This window comes from Chiloscyllium plagiosum, unplaced genomic scaffold (genome assembly GCF_037043375.1).
Source record: "Chiloscyllium plagiosum isolate Xiang-an unplaced genomic scaffold, Cpla_swu_hap1 HiC_scaffold_37, whole genome shotgun sequence".
In the NCBI taxonomy this organism is placed as follows: Eukaryota; Metazoa; Chordata; class Chondrichthyes; order Orectolobiformes; family Hemiscylliidae; genus Chiloscyllium; species Chiloscyllium plagiosum.
Window position 1 is genome coordinate 6,645,934 of NW_028270175.1, and position 13,606 is coordinate 6,659,539.

Genomic DNA, 13,606 nt, shown 5'->3' on the forward strand with positions numbered 1-13,606 from the left:
AGCTGACTGCTCAGTGAGATGGCAGAATGGCCAGAAGTGAATTCCTCACTGTTTTTGTTTAACACAGTGACACCCTTTAACTCGTGCAGTCACGTGGGTGCTGAGGGCTTGTCAGTGCTGCCGAATGGTAATCAGTACAGATAAAATGGAATACAACTCAAATTCCTCCCATCCCCAAACAACTGTGACTTACACGAGCAGTTACATTTACACCATCGGAATACTAATTCCGGCACCGTGAGAGGCTGGACAGTCTTCAGAGGAGCATCACACCTGTTTTACACTGGCCATACATACAGAAATACACAGAGATACACATACACAGATATACATCTAGAGATACATTCAGATGCAGAAATACAGATACAAATGCACACTCCAACAAAGGTACATACACACAGATATAAAATGTGCATTCCTTCCAACAGAAATTGTTAGATTACTATCAGCAGAATCTCTGGCTGATATTTTCCTCTCTATATTACTAGAGAGACTGAGAAAAATACCATCCCACGTAAGATTCACTAGCTCACAGAAATTAAACAACCAGTCTTTTTCAATGTGTATACCTCAGTTCCCAGACTGAGCTTGCACTTAGCAATCAAATAAATTGTAGGAGGGAAATGTTTAGCATTTCCAAAGACAAAAAAGCATTGTTACTAAGATACAGCTCATTGTCTGAAGTCCTTCAGCTATTTCAAAGCCAGCCCTTTAACTCTCGATCTGAATGAGACCATTGGCAAAGAAATTCAAAAGATGTCCACAATGAAACGCTGCTCAAACCCATTTCGTGCCTATCAAGGAAAGCTAGAATTCTTTTGGTTTGGTTTCCAGTCTAACAGCACCAGTGATGTGTTGGACACCAGTACAGCAAATTGAGACTTGAAGTGATGGAGATAAAATTTAAGAGACACCAGAACATCTGACTACTTTCACATAATATATTTGCAGTGAGGCAGCTTTTGATGGAGCATGCTATGACCTTGTTTATGTTTGCTTACTAAGAATCTGTGCTGTCTTTCAAATTTGAACATTGCATGGAGAATCTCCCCCTTGTGAAATAGACACCAGACACTTACTCTTATTGGGTAAAAACAATGACTGCAGATGCGGGAAACCAGATTCTAGATCAGTGGTGCTGGAAGAGCACAGCAATTCAGGCAGCATCCGAGGACAGGCAAAATCGACGTTTCGGGCAAAAGCCCTTCATCAGGAATCACTTACTCTTATTTATGACTGGCCGTTAGATTCAATGTTCCTAGGAACGTGAAGAGCTCGGAGACAGTCTCACACTAACAGCATCTATGTATTTCATTATATTTCTGACCTGAGGCTATTCAGCTTAACTTTGTCAATACTGTCAGCTTGAACAGTCTGGCCCACACACTCAGCAACCAGTGTGTGAACCATAGAATCTGTGTTTGCTTCTGCTGCATGCTCAGTTACAGTTAAATATCAATTTATTAACACTTCTCAAACTTCACTGATCAACACCATCAAAACAGATTATCTGAGAGAGCGAGCTACCTGTGTGTAAATTGGCTTCCATGTTTCCTGTTTTACAGTGCCATAGAGATGTACAGCATGGAAACAGTCCCTTCGGTCAGTGACCAAGCTTCGAAACACTGAGGGTAATCAGGAAAAGTACTTAATAAGCAAGTCTCTCTTTGGGATGCAGGTGTCAGCAGCAAGGATGGTATTTACTTCCCATCCTTACGTGTCCTTGAACTAAGTGACTTACTAGGGCCATTTCAGAGGGCAGTTAAGAAGCGACCACATTGCTGTGGGCTTGGAGTTTCACGTCGGCCAGACCAGGTAAAGTTGGCAGAGTTCCTTCCCTGAAGGTCATTAGTGAATCAAAGCAATTTTAAGAACAATTGATGACAGTCTCATTGATGGTAACCATGTGACTAACTTATAATCAGCCTGGGATGCAATGTATTTAACTTTCCCATGGAGGATTTGACCTCTCATGCCCAGAACATTTCAAAATATACTTTATTCATAAAAATAAGACCATAAGACATAGGAGTGGAAGTAAGGCCATTCGGCCCATCGAGTCCACTCCGCAATTCAATCATGGCTGATGCGCATTTCAGCTCCACTTACCAGCGTTCTCCCCGTAGCCCTTAATTCCTCTAGACAACAAGAATCTATCAATCTCGGCCTTGAAGACATTTAGCGTCCCGGCTTCCACTGCTCTCCGTGGCAATGAATTCCACAGGCCCACCACTCTCTGGCTGAAGAAATGTCTCCGCATTTCTGTTCTGAAATGACCCCCTCTAATTCTAAGGCTGTGTCCACGGGTCCTAGTCTCCTCGTTTAACGGAAACAAGTTCCTAGCATCCACCTTTTCCAAGCCATGTATTATTTTGTACATCTCTATTAAGTCTCCCCTTAATCTTCTAAACTCCAACGAATACAATCCCAGTATCCTCAGCCGTTCCTCATATGTTAGACCTGTCATTCCAGGGATCATCCGTGTGAATCTCCGCTGGACACGTTCCAGTGCCAGTATGTCCTTCCTGAGGTGTGGGGACCAAAACTGGACACAGTACTCCAAATGGGGCCTAACCAGAGCTTTATAAAGTCTTAGTAGTACATCTCTGCTTTTATATTCCAACCCTCTTGAGATAAGAGACAACATTGCATTCGCTTTCTTAATCACGGACTCAACCTGCATGTTTACCTTTAGAGAATCCTCGACTAGCACTCCCAGATCCCTTTGTGCTTTGGCTTTATTAATTTTCTCACCATTTAGAAAGTAGTCTATGCTTTTATTCTTTTTGCCAAAGTGCAAGACCTCGCACTTGCTCACATTAAATTCCATCAGCCATTTCCTGGACCACTCTCCCAACCTGTCTAGATCCTTCTGTAGCCTCCCCACTTCCTCAGTACTACCTGCCTGTCCACCTAACTTCGTATCATCGGCAAACTTCGCTAGAATGCCCCCGGTTCCCTCATCCAGATCATTAATATATAATGCGAACAGCTGTGGCCCCAGCACCGAACCCTGCGGGACACCGCTCGTCACCGGCTGCCATTCTGAAAAAGAACCTTTTATCCCAACTCTCTGCCTTCTGTTAGACAGCCAATCCTCAATCCATCCCAGCAGCTCACCTCGAACACCATGGGCCCTCACCTTGCTCAGCAGCCTCCCGTGTGGCACCTTATCAAAGGCCTTTTGAAAGTCTAGATAGACCACATCCACTGGGTTTCCCTGGTCTAACCTACTTGTTACCTCTTCAAAAAATTCCAACAGGTTTGTCAGGCATGACCTCCCTTTACTAAATCCATGTTTACTTGTTCTAATCAGACTCTGCTCTTCCAAGAATTTAGAAACCTCATCCTTAATGATGGATTCCAGAATTTTACCAACAACCGAGGTTAAGCTGATTGGCCTATAATTTTCCATCTTTTGCCTTGATCCTTTCTTGAACAAGGGGGTTACAACAGCCATCTTCCAATCATCCGGGACCTTTCCTGACTCCAGTGACTCTTGAAAGATCTCAACCAATGCCTCTGCTATTTCCTCAGCCACCTCTCTCAGAACTCTAGGGTGTATCCCATCGGGGCCAGGAGATTTATCAATTTTAAGACTTTTTAACTTTTCTAGCACCATCTCTTTCGTAATGGCAACCATACTCAACTCAGCCCCGTGACACCCTTTAATTTTTGGGATATTGCTCATGTCTTCCACTGTGAAAACGGACGCAAAGTACTTGTTAAGTTCTCCTGCTATTTCCTTATCTCCCATCACTAGGCTTCCTGCATCAGTTTGAAGTGGCCCAATGTCTACTTTTGCCTGTCGTTTGTTTCTTATGTACTGAAAGAAACTTTTACTATTATTTCTAATATTACTGGCTAGCCTACCTTCATATTTGATCCTCTCATTTCTTATTACACTCTTTGTTATCCTCTGTTTGCTTTTGTATCCTTCCCAATCTTCTGATTTCCCACTGTTCTTAGCCACTTTATAGGATCTCTCTTTTTCTTTAATACATTTCCTGACTTCCTTTGTCAGCCAAGGTTGTCTAATCCCTCCCCGGTTAATCTTTCTTTTCTTGGGAATGAACCTCTGTACAGTGTCCTCAATTATACCTACAAACTCCTGCCATTTTTGCTCTACTGTCTTCCCGGTTAGCCTCTGCTTCCAGTCTATTTTAGTCAGTTCCTCTCTCATGCCCTCATAATTACCTTTATTCAACTGTAACACCATTACATCCGATTTTGCCTTCTCCCTTTCAAACTCCAGACTGAACTCTACCATATTATGGTCGCTACTTCCTAAGGGTTCCCTTACTTTAAGATCTTTTATAGAGTCTGGTTCATTGCAAAGCACTAGGTCCAGAATAGCCTGCTCTCTTATGGGCTCCATGACAAGCTGTTCCAAAAAGCCATCCTGTAAGCATTCCATGAATTCCCTTTCTTTAGATCCACTAGCAACATTATTTACCCAGTCCACCTGCATATTGAAGTCTCCCATGATCAATGTAACCTTGCCTTTCTGACATGCCTTCTCTATTTCCCGGTACATGTTGCATCCCTGGTCCTGACCACTGTTAGGAGGTCTATACACAACTCCAGTTATGTTTTTTTTGCCTTTGTGGTTCCTCAATTCCACCCACACAGACTCCACATCATCCGACGCTATGTCATTCAATACCATAGATTTAATTTTGTTCTTAACTAACAAGGCAACCCCACCCCCTCTGCCCACCTCTCTGTCTTTTCGATAAGTTGAAAAACCATGGAGGTTTAACTGCCAGTCCTGACCCCCCTGTAACCAAGTCTCTGTGATGCCTACTACATCATAATCATTCACTATTATCTGTGCCATTAGTTCATCGGCTTTGTTATGAATGCTACGAGCATTCAGGTAAAGTGCCTTAATGCTAACTTCCTTATCATTAGAGATGTTGGAAGTCATATGTCCTAAGTTATCCTTGCTTTTTACTGTATTCTCAGTCTGCCTCAATTTTAAATCTGCCTGGAAACATGCTATCCTGCTGCTTATCTTGCCATTTACCTCCATACTCCCTGTCGCTTTCACTTTCCCTTCCCCCCACAACTCAGAAGTTTAAAGTCCTACTGACCACCCTATTTATCCTCTTCGCTAGAACATTGGTACCTGATAGGTTCAGGTGGAGACCGTCCCAACGGTACAGATCCCCCCTGTTCCAAAACTGATGCCAAAGTCCCATGAAGTGGAATCCCTCTTTCCCACACCAATCCCTTAGCCACGTGTTTACTTGCCTAATTTTCTTGTCCCTATGCCAATTGGCACGTGGCTCGGGCAGTAATCCGGAGATTATGACCCTTGAGGACCTGTGCTTCAATTTCCTGCCTAGTGCTTCATAATGCCCAAACAGGTCCTCCACCCTAGTCTTGCCTATGTTGTTGGTACCAACGTGGACCACAACAACTGGACCCTCCCCCTCCTGCTCCAATATCCTTTCAAGCCGGTCGGAGATGTCTCGCACCCTGGCACCGGGCAGGCAACACACCATGCGAGACTCCCGATCCGGCTTGCAAAGGATACTACCTGTCCCCCTAATTATAGAATCCCCTATAACCACTACTTGTCTATTAGCTCCCCCCTCTTGAATGGCCTTCTGCACCATGGTGCCTTGGTCAGTTGGCTCATCCTGTCCAGAGCCCTTTTCCTCATCCGAACAGGAAGCAAGAATCTCGTACCTGTTGGACAAGGTCAAGGGCTGAGGCTCCTCCACTCCTGAACTGCGGTTCCCCCTACCTGCCTCACTTACAGTCACACTCTTTTGTGCCTGATCACTAGCTGAATGTGAATTACTTAACCTCCCAGGTGTGACTGCCTCCTGAAACAAAGCATCCAGGTAACTCTCCCCCTCCCGGATGTGCCGCAGTGTTTGAAGCTCAGATTCCAGATCATCAACTCTGATCCGGAGTTCTTCCAGCAACCAACACTTGCTGCAGATGTGGTCACTGCCGTTCACAATGGGATCAGCCAGCTCCCACATCATACAGCAACAGCACATCACCTGCCCAGCCATCTCTGCTTAGTTAGTTAATTACTTACTTTGTACAAGTATGAGTTAGAATACCTTCTGATACCTCTCTGCTATAGTTTTCTTTACCCTAAATAAGGACTTGATGTATACACACACAAAAAAAAAATGAAGTAAATTTTTAACTAGTCCCTGGTAAAGAAATAAAAATCCTTACCTTAAAAGAAAAAGCAGAGTAGTTAAGGAGGTTAGAGGAGGAGGGTGGGTGGGAGATACTACAGGTGTAGAATCTCGGGTTTATACTCACTTATATACTCACTTTTCCTTCCCGGCTGCCCCTCTGCTTGCCGTCACTTCCTCTGCTGCTCCCGCTCTTTCTGTGGAGAGAGAGTAAAAAAAAACACACCGCTGCCCGCTACAGGTAAGCAATTTTAAAACAAACTGTCTTACCTTTGCTGTAGTCTCCCGGGTTCACTTTTACTTCGACGCTGCTCCCACTCAAATATCATATACATAGTCACAAATGCAGTTCAGTTCCATGCAGTAGCATATCAAGGAAACAAAATCATTGACTTGGACAGTGTCAAACTCCAAAGATATTTCTTACACATACAAAACTATTCTTACATGTATATGAGGCACCAGGAGAACTTGATAACTGCTGTGGTTCTGTTCGCCGAGCTGGAAGTTTTTGTTGCAAACATTTCGTCCCCTGTCTAGGTGACATCCTCAGTGCTTGGGAGCCTCCTGTGAAGCGCTTCTGTGGTCTTTCCTCCGGCATTTATAGTGGCCTGTCCCTGCCGCTTCCGGTTGTCAGTTTCAGCTGTCCGCTATAGTGGCCGGTATATTGGGTCCAGGTCGATGTGTTTGTTGATGGGAGTTTGTGGATGAGTGCCATGCTTCCAGGAATTCCCTGGCTGTTCTTTGTTCCCTTGGCACTCATCCACAAACTCCTTCAACAAACACAGCAACGAGCACCCGAGCTACAAATCTTCTCCCAAACTTTGAATTTGATAACTGAACGGACCCTCATTTAGCTTCAGCAATAAGACCTCAGACAGTGGTCTTTCCCCACTACACCTTGGTAGCAGCCACCCCAATCTTTAGTGTGTCAGCACATAGGCCTGGGCCTTGGAATGTGCCAGTCTGCAACATTTGGTCAACACTCGTTGCCCTCCCCACGTGTGCGAATACTCAAGAGTAACGCTGCCTTCCCTGCCTGTGACATCGCTTCCCTCCCCCCCTACCTCGATACTGTCCTATTCCCCTGGTCCTGGAACTCCCCACATACATTCAGGACACCACCCACGCCCTCCACCTCCTCCAAGACTTCTGTTTCCCCAGCCCCAATGTCTCATCCTCACCATGGACATTCAGTCCCTCTACACCTCCATTTCTTCCTCTCGTGAATTCCCCACCAGTACCCTTCCTGTGACACGTTTAGTTGTTTGGCTGAACTGGTCCTCAACAATTTCTCCTTCCAATCCTCCCACTTCCTCCAGATGAAAGGGGTAGCCATGGGCACCTGCACTGACCCCAGCTATGCTTGTCTCTTTGTTGGCTACGTAGAACAGTCCATCTTCCATAGCTACATCGGCACCAGTCCCCACCTCTTCCTCCGCTACATTGACTGTATTGGTGCGACCTCATGCTCCCATAAGGAGGTCGAACCAGTTCATCAACTTCACCAATACATTCCACCCCGAACTCAAATTCACCTGGACCATCTGACACCTCCCTCCCCTTCCTGGACCTCTCCATCTCCATCCACGAGGACTGACTCAACACCTTTTTTTAAAAAAACAAACCCACCACCTCCCACAGCTACCTGGATTACACCTCCTCCCACCCTACATCCTGCAAAAATGCTATCCCTTATTCCCAATTGCTCCATCTCTGTCGTATGTGCTCCCAGGAGGACCAGTACTACCACAGAACACACCAGATGGCCCCCCTCCTTTAATGACAGAAATTTCCCCTCCCACACGGTTGAAGATGTCCTTCAGCCCATCTCATCCACCTCCACCCATGATCCCCACCCCTCCAACCGCAACAAGGACAGAACCCCCTGGTCCTCACTTTCCATTCCACCAACCTCCGCATAAACCACATCATCCACTGACATTTCCGCCACCTATAAATGGACCCCATCACCAGGGATATATTTCCCTCCCCACCCCTATCCATTTACCGCAAAGATTTCCCTCCGTGACTACCTGGTCAGGTCCATGCCCCCCAGCAAGCCACCCTCCCCTCCCGCCACCTTCCCCTGCCATCGCAGGAATTACAAACCTTGCGCCCTCATCCCCCCCCATTACCTCCATCAAAGGCCCCAAAAGGGGCCTTCCACATGTCATTTATTGTATCCATTGCTCCCGATGCGGTCTCTTCTACATTGGGGAGACTGGACGTCTACTTGCAGAGCACTTTAGAGAACATCTCCAGGACACCCGCACCAACCAACCTCACCACCCTGTGGGCGAACATTTCAATGTCCTCCACCAACTGCCGAGGACATGCAGGTCTTGGGCCTCCTCCATCGCCACTCCCTCACCACCAGACGCCTGGAGGAAGAGCACCTTGCCGCCCGCCTCAGGACCCTTCAACCCTATGGCATCAATTCACACCAGTTTCCTCATTTCCCCTCCCCCCACCTTACCCCAGTTCCAACCTTCCAGCTCAGCACCATCCTCATGGCCTGTCCTACCTGCCAATCTTCCTTCCCACCTATCTGCTCCACCCTCTTCTCCGACCGATTACCTCCATGCACCTACTGCACACTCAGCTACCTTGTCCCCAGCCCCACCCCACTCCCAATTAGCTCTCCACCCCCAGGGCTCCCGGCCTCATTCCTGAAGGGCTCTGGCCCAAAACATTGATTTTCCTGCTCCTAGGATGCTGCCTGACCTGCTGTGCTTTTCCAGCAACACTCTACACTTGGTCAGGATCAACTCCTTGTTCTGGAGGGCCAGCAAGTTTCGGGCAGACAGAAGAGCATCTTTCACAGAGTTGGTGGTCTTCCAGTTGCAATCAATGTTTGTCTCGGTGTGTGCGCATCCAAGGGAACAGATAAAAGTCCTGTCTCATGGGACTGCTCAGGACAAACCTTGATGCAAAGCACTGCATCTCTTTCCAGGCTTCCTTTGCAAAGGCACATTCCAGAAGGAAATTTGTGACAAGTCTCTAAAGCCCAAACATCCCCAATCTCATCATCCACTGAAACTTGTGCATGCTATGTCTGTGCACTTCTGAAAACATGCTTTTGGCAAATATTAGCACTGTGCTAATATTTCAAATAAGCCAACTAACATGAGCCTCAGAGCCCTCTGTACAGCACAGTAAAAACCAAAAGAACTGCAGCTGCTGTAAATCAGGAAGAAAAATAGAAATTGTTGAAAAAGCTCTGCAGGTCTGGCAGCATCTGTAAAGAGAGAAATCAGAGTTAATGTTCTGTGTCGAGTGACTCTTTTGGGTCAATCTTAATCCCTAAACAATATTTGCACAAACCACATTGGCTGAAGGTCTGTCTTGTCTCACCCATCCTTGTTTGGGGTTTGAGACACAGACTTCAGGTTCGCAGGTGGAAATCTGCAGTGGTTTGCCATTGCCTCCTGGAGAAGGGGAGGAGGAGATAGTCCTGTTCTTCCTACCTACCACCAGATAGATTGGAAGGATTTACAGGCTGACGTTGTTTGGTTAAATGTACTAAAATTGGAATGATAGAGATCAGCAGCATGGTCCCTATACAAGATGGCATTTAAATAGGTGAAGTGCTCCATATTTAAAAAAAAACACCTTCTGTGGCCAAGAAATTCCAGAGCAAAACTTGAACCTGACATCTGGAAGAGGCAGGAATGCTACACAATGCTCTATACATCCTGCATCTCTGATCCTAGAAGTACGAAAGATAAACCTCAAAAGCTCTTGGGTCATTGCGATCACCTCAAACTGATTTCAAACATACAAGGAGCCACTGTCTGTTTCACAAATACAAAGGAGACATCACAGCAAAACACTTCTATTTGAGAGTTGGTTCTTATGAGAGACTACGTGACAAAGCAACAGTATTGTTGAAAAGTACTTGAGAAGTCCTGTAGCTGTGAGAGGAGCTACATGAATTATCTGGCTGAACACCCCAAACGTACATTTATAGCTCCTGTTTTGAAAACATACATCTATGTCAATGCAGCACTTTAACATGTCGATTATCAACTGTGATTATTTCATCTGGTTGAGATTAGAGTTAGGAATTAAAATCTGTAAAAAAAAACCTTGCTAAATCCTTTGCAGGTCAGTAGCTGGAATAAAAATAAGTAAACAGCAGAACCTAGTTCAGCTGTCTTAGCCTCTCCCCAAACCTCAACAGGTTTTTTAAACATAAAGACTTGGCCTATTTACCCTATCCATGCTCCTCAATTTTGTAAACCTCTAAGGCTTGCCCTCAGCCTCAGATGCTCCAGGGCAACATGGCTGTTGAATTATGGCAATGCAATGTAGATCCTATGAACACTCGCTCTGGCATAAGTCTTTGCTGTGAAAGTCTACTGAAATACTGCAGAACAATTTTATCTCATTAGGGAGCACAACACCCTCTTGTGGAAATGTGTGAAAATTCTCCTGAAGATGAGCAAAATTTCTCTCTTTAAATTTTCTACCATCTCATCCCACAGACAGGCCCTACCGTTGGCTCACTCAAGTGGACACAATATCTAGCCTGAGTAGAGTAACCTAGCTTGGATGGAAGTTGGGAAAGTGGGGTGGGTGTGGTGGTGGGGAGAAGGTATGTTCTCCTAACATACACACGCACACATCTGACTATGGATTCAAACCTAGATTAGCAGTCCCAACAATAGCTGCCCCCACCCCCTCAGCCCACAAACACAAAACTGTTTAATGAATAACCACAAGTTTATCATGCTCCTCTCAACAAAGGACATAACTCAGAGCTCCAAATCATTGTTCTAACTAAAAGCATCCTAAGTGAAGGCAGTCCTCTCTCCTTGCTAATTTTGATCTTGAATTGTTTCAGAATCCTCAACCAAATTCCTCTTTCCAACATTACTGTAACAATTTTTATTGCAATAGGCTACAGGTCTTTCTCTGGCAAAGGTGTTCAAAGACCAACCACCGATACTAATCCCCTGATGTGGGGAAATATCTTGGGAGATTTGGAGTTTTAGTCAAACAGGTAGATCAAACAAAGCGGCTAGGCAAAAGTGAGGACTGCAGATGCTGGAGATCAGAGTCTAGATTAGAGTGGTGCTGGAACAGTACAGCAGGTCAGGCAGCATCTGAGCTGCAGGAACATCGACATTTCGGACAAAAGCCCTTCATCAGGAATGAGGCAGGGTACCTCTGGGGTGGAGAGATAAATGAGGGGGGTGGGGTGGGGTGGGGCGGGGCTGCGAAGAAGGTAGCCAAGAGTACAAATAGGTGGATAGAGGTGGGGATGAAGGTTGAGCAGATAGGTGGGAAGAAAGATTGACGGGTAGAACAGGCCATGAGGATGGTGCTGAGCTGGAAGGTTGGAACTGGGGTAAGGTGGGGGAGGGCAAATGAGGAAACTGGTGAAGTCCACATTGATGCCCTGGAGTTGAAGTGTTCCGAGGCAGAAGATGAGGCATTCTTCCTCGAGGAAATGGGTGGTGAGGGAGTGGCGGTAGAGGTGGTCCAGGACCTCCATGTCCTCGGCAGAGTGGGGGGCGGGGAGTTGAAATGTTGGGTTACGGGGTGTTGGGGTCAATTGGTGCAGGTGTCCCGGAGATGTTCCCTAAAGCGCTCTGCGAGAAGGCAAACAAAGCATCAAACCAAGGTCCATACCTGCTTGTTCAGGTGGAGGATTTTGAAGAGGAGCAGAGGGAGTTATTGGTTGGGACATCAGGGATATCCATCACAATCAACTTCACAAAAATGTTATCCAGTCATTAACAGATTGCTAATGGCATTCATAACTATAAACAGTTGAGTTTGGATTATTCTGTGATGCTGTCACAAATAAAACAGAAGATGTGGAGTCACATATTGGTCAGACAAAGTAAGGTGAGACAAAAAAACTGCAGGTGCTGGAATCCAAAGTAGACAAGCAGGAGGCTGGAAGAACCCAGCAAGCCAGGTAGCAGAAGGTGGAGAAGTCAATGTTTCAGGTGTAAGCCTTCTTCAGGGCTGTGGGGGGGGGGGGGGGGAGAACTGCAGATAAATTGGGGAGGGGGCGGAGTGGTGAGATAGGGATAGGTGAACACAGGTAGAGGAGTACAGCCTGGTTGGTCGATGGGAGGAATGAATCCAGTTGGTGGCTAGAAGGGTCACTGACCCCTTTACCTGCAGCTCCCCTCATCCCCAGTTCTAAAGGAGGATTATACCAGAGGCACCGATTTCTCCACCTCCTGGTGCTGCCTGGCTTGTTGCGTTCTTCCAGCCTCCTGCTTGTCTACTTTGGGTAAAGTGAGGGAAAATCTGCTCTGCTCTGTAGAGGGGCACGGTGCAGTTCTGGATTCTGAATGTTAATGGTTTTCTCTCCATTGATGCTGCCAGACCAGAGTTTCTCAGCAATGTTATTGAGACTAGTTTTTTATTCTAATTGTTTTTATTAACTAAAATTTAATTCAACAAGCTGTCATTGCCCACAGAGCAAGAGCCATGAACAATTATTATTCCAGATATTACCAATATCTCCATCATTACTTGCATTTCAGTGGTAAGAGCAGTAGAGTATGAACTTGTCTCCATCTTCCCGCAGTTTCACTTATGGATTTGCTCCTTCTCATCCTCCCAATAAACAAAGAGTAGGCCATTTGGTCCCTCACCAGCTCGACTGAAATTAGCATTAAGTCAAACTCCACAATATCAATGGTATTCCTGGCCAAAGGATCTGATTATTTGGGCAAGGGTGAACCATAACTGGGTTCAAAACACTTGGCCAAATATAAAAAGGGTGCAGAATATGGTGGGAGGGTGCTCACGTTTAGTTAAAGTTCTAGGATCGTATGCTGTGGTTAACAATTAGTCCTGACAATAGAACCATGTGGTATCTCCAGCTCATCCTCTCGAAGGCAGGAAAATAGCACACCATCAGTTGAGAGTATAGGCCAAGAGGTTTATTTACAGCTAAATAATGCACAGCAGTAAGACAATAGACAATACTTGAAACAAAAAAACTTCACATGGGGTTAAGACATTCTTTTTACAATGTATTTCTCACACAATAAACTGCTTTGCTGTTGATAGTCTTTTGCAGGCTGCCCATCACAATCTTAAAATTGAGCAATTAGATTACCTTCAATCTCAAACTGAGCTTCACAAAGCAAACTGAACGTTACATGCTGTTTAAGTTTTCCAGGTGCAAAGGCCTGGAAATGGAAAACTGTCACAATCACAGACAGAGATGTTTGCAACTCATGCAAATATTTTATCCTCATGTTTTCTGTAACCACAAAAGTACTCTCTAAGCCTATACATTAGCACTTACAAATTACTACACTTTATAGATAAACAATTTGCTCTGCGCTTCACAATTGGGCTGCATTTTTGGTATAAAAACATCTTTCATTTCAATTACCTTAAAACTGAACATCAAATAAGAAAACTTTTGATGTCTCAGAACTCCTACTTTTAATTTTTAA

The 13,606-nt window shown here is 45.4% G+C and overlaps 1 non-coding gene across 1 annotated transcript; it reads left to right on the plus strand.

The window, feature by feature from the left end:
- The first annotated feature begins 9,669 nt into the window (after nt 1-9,669).
- LOC122540495 (U6 spliceosomal RNA) lies at nt 9,670-9,772 on the plus strand. The gene has a single exon (XR_006309326.2). It is a non-coding gene; the product is annotated as a U6 spliceosomal RNA (small nuclear RNA).
- Nucleotides 9,773-13,606: the final 3,834 nt, after the last annotated feature.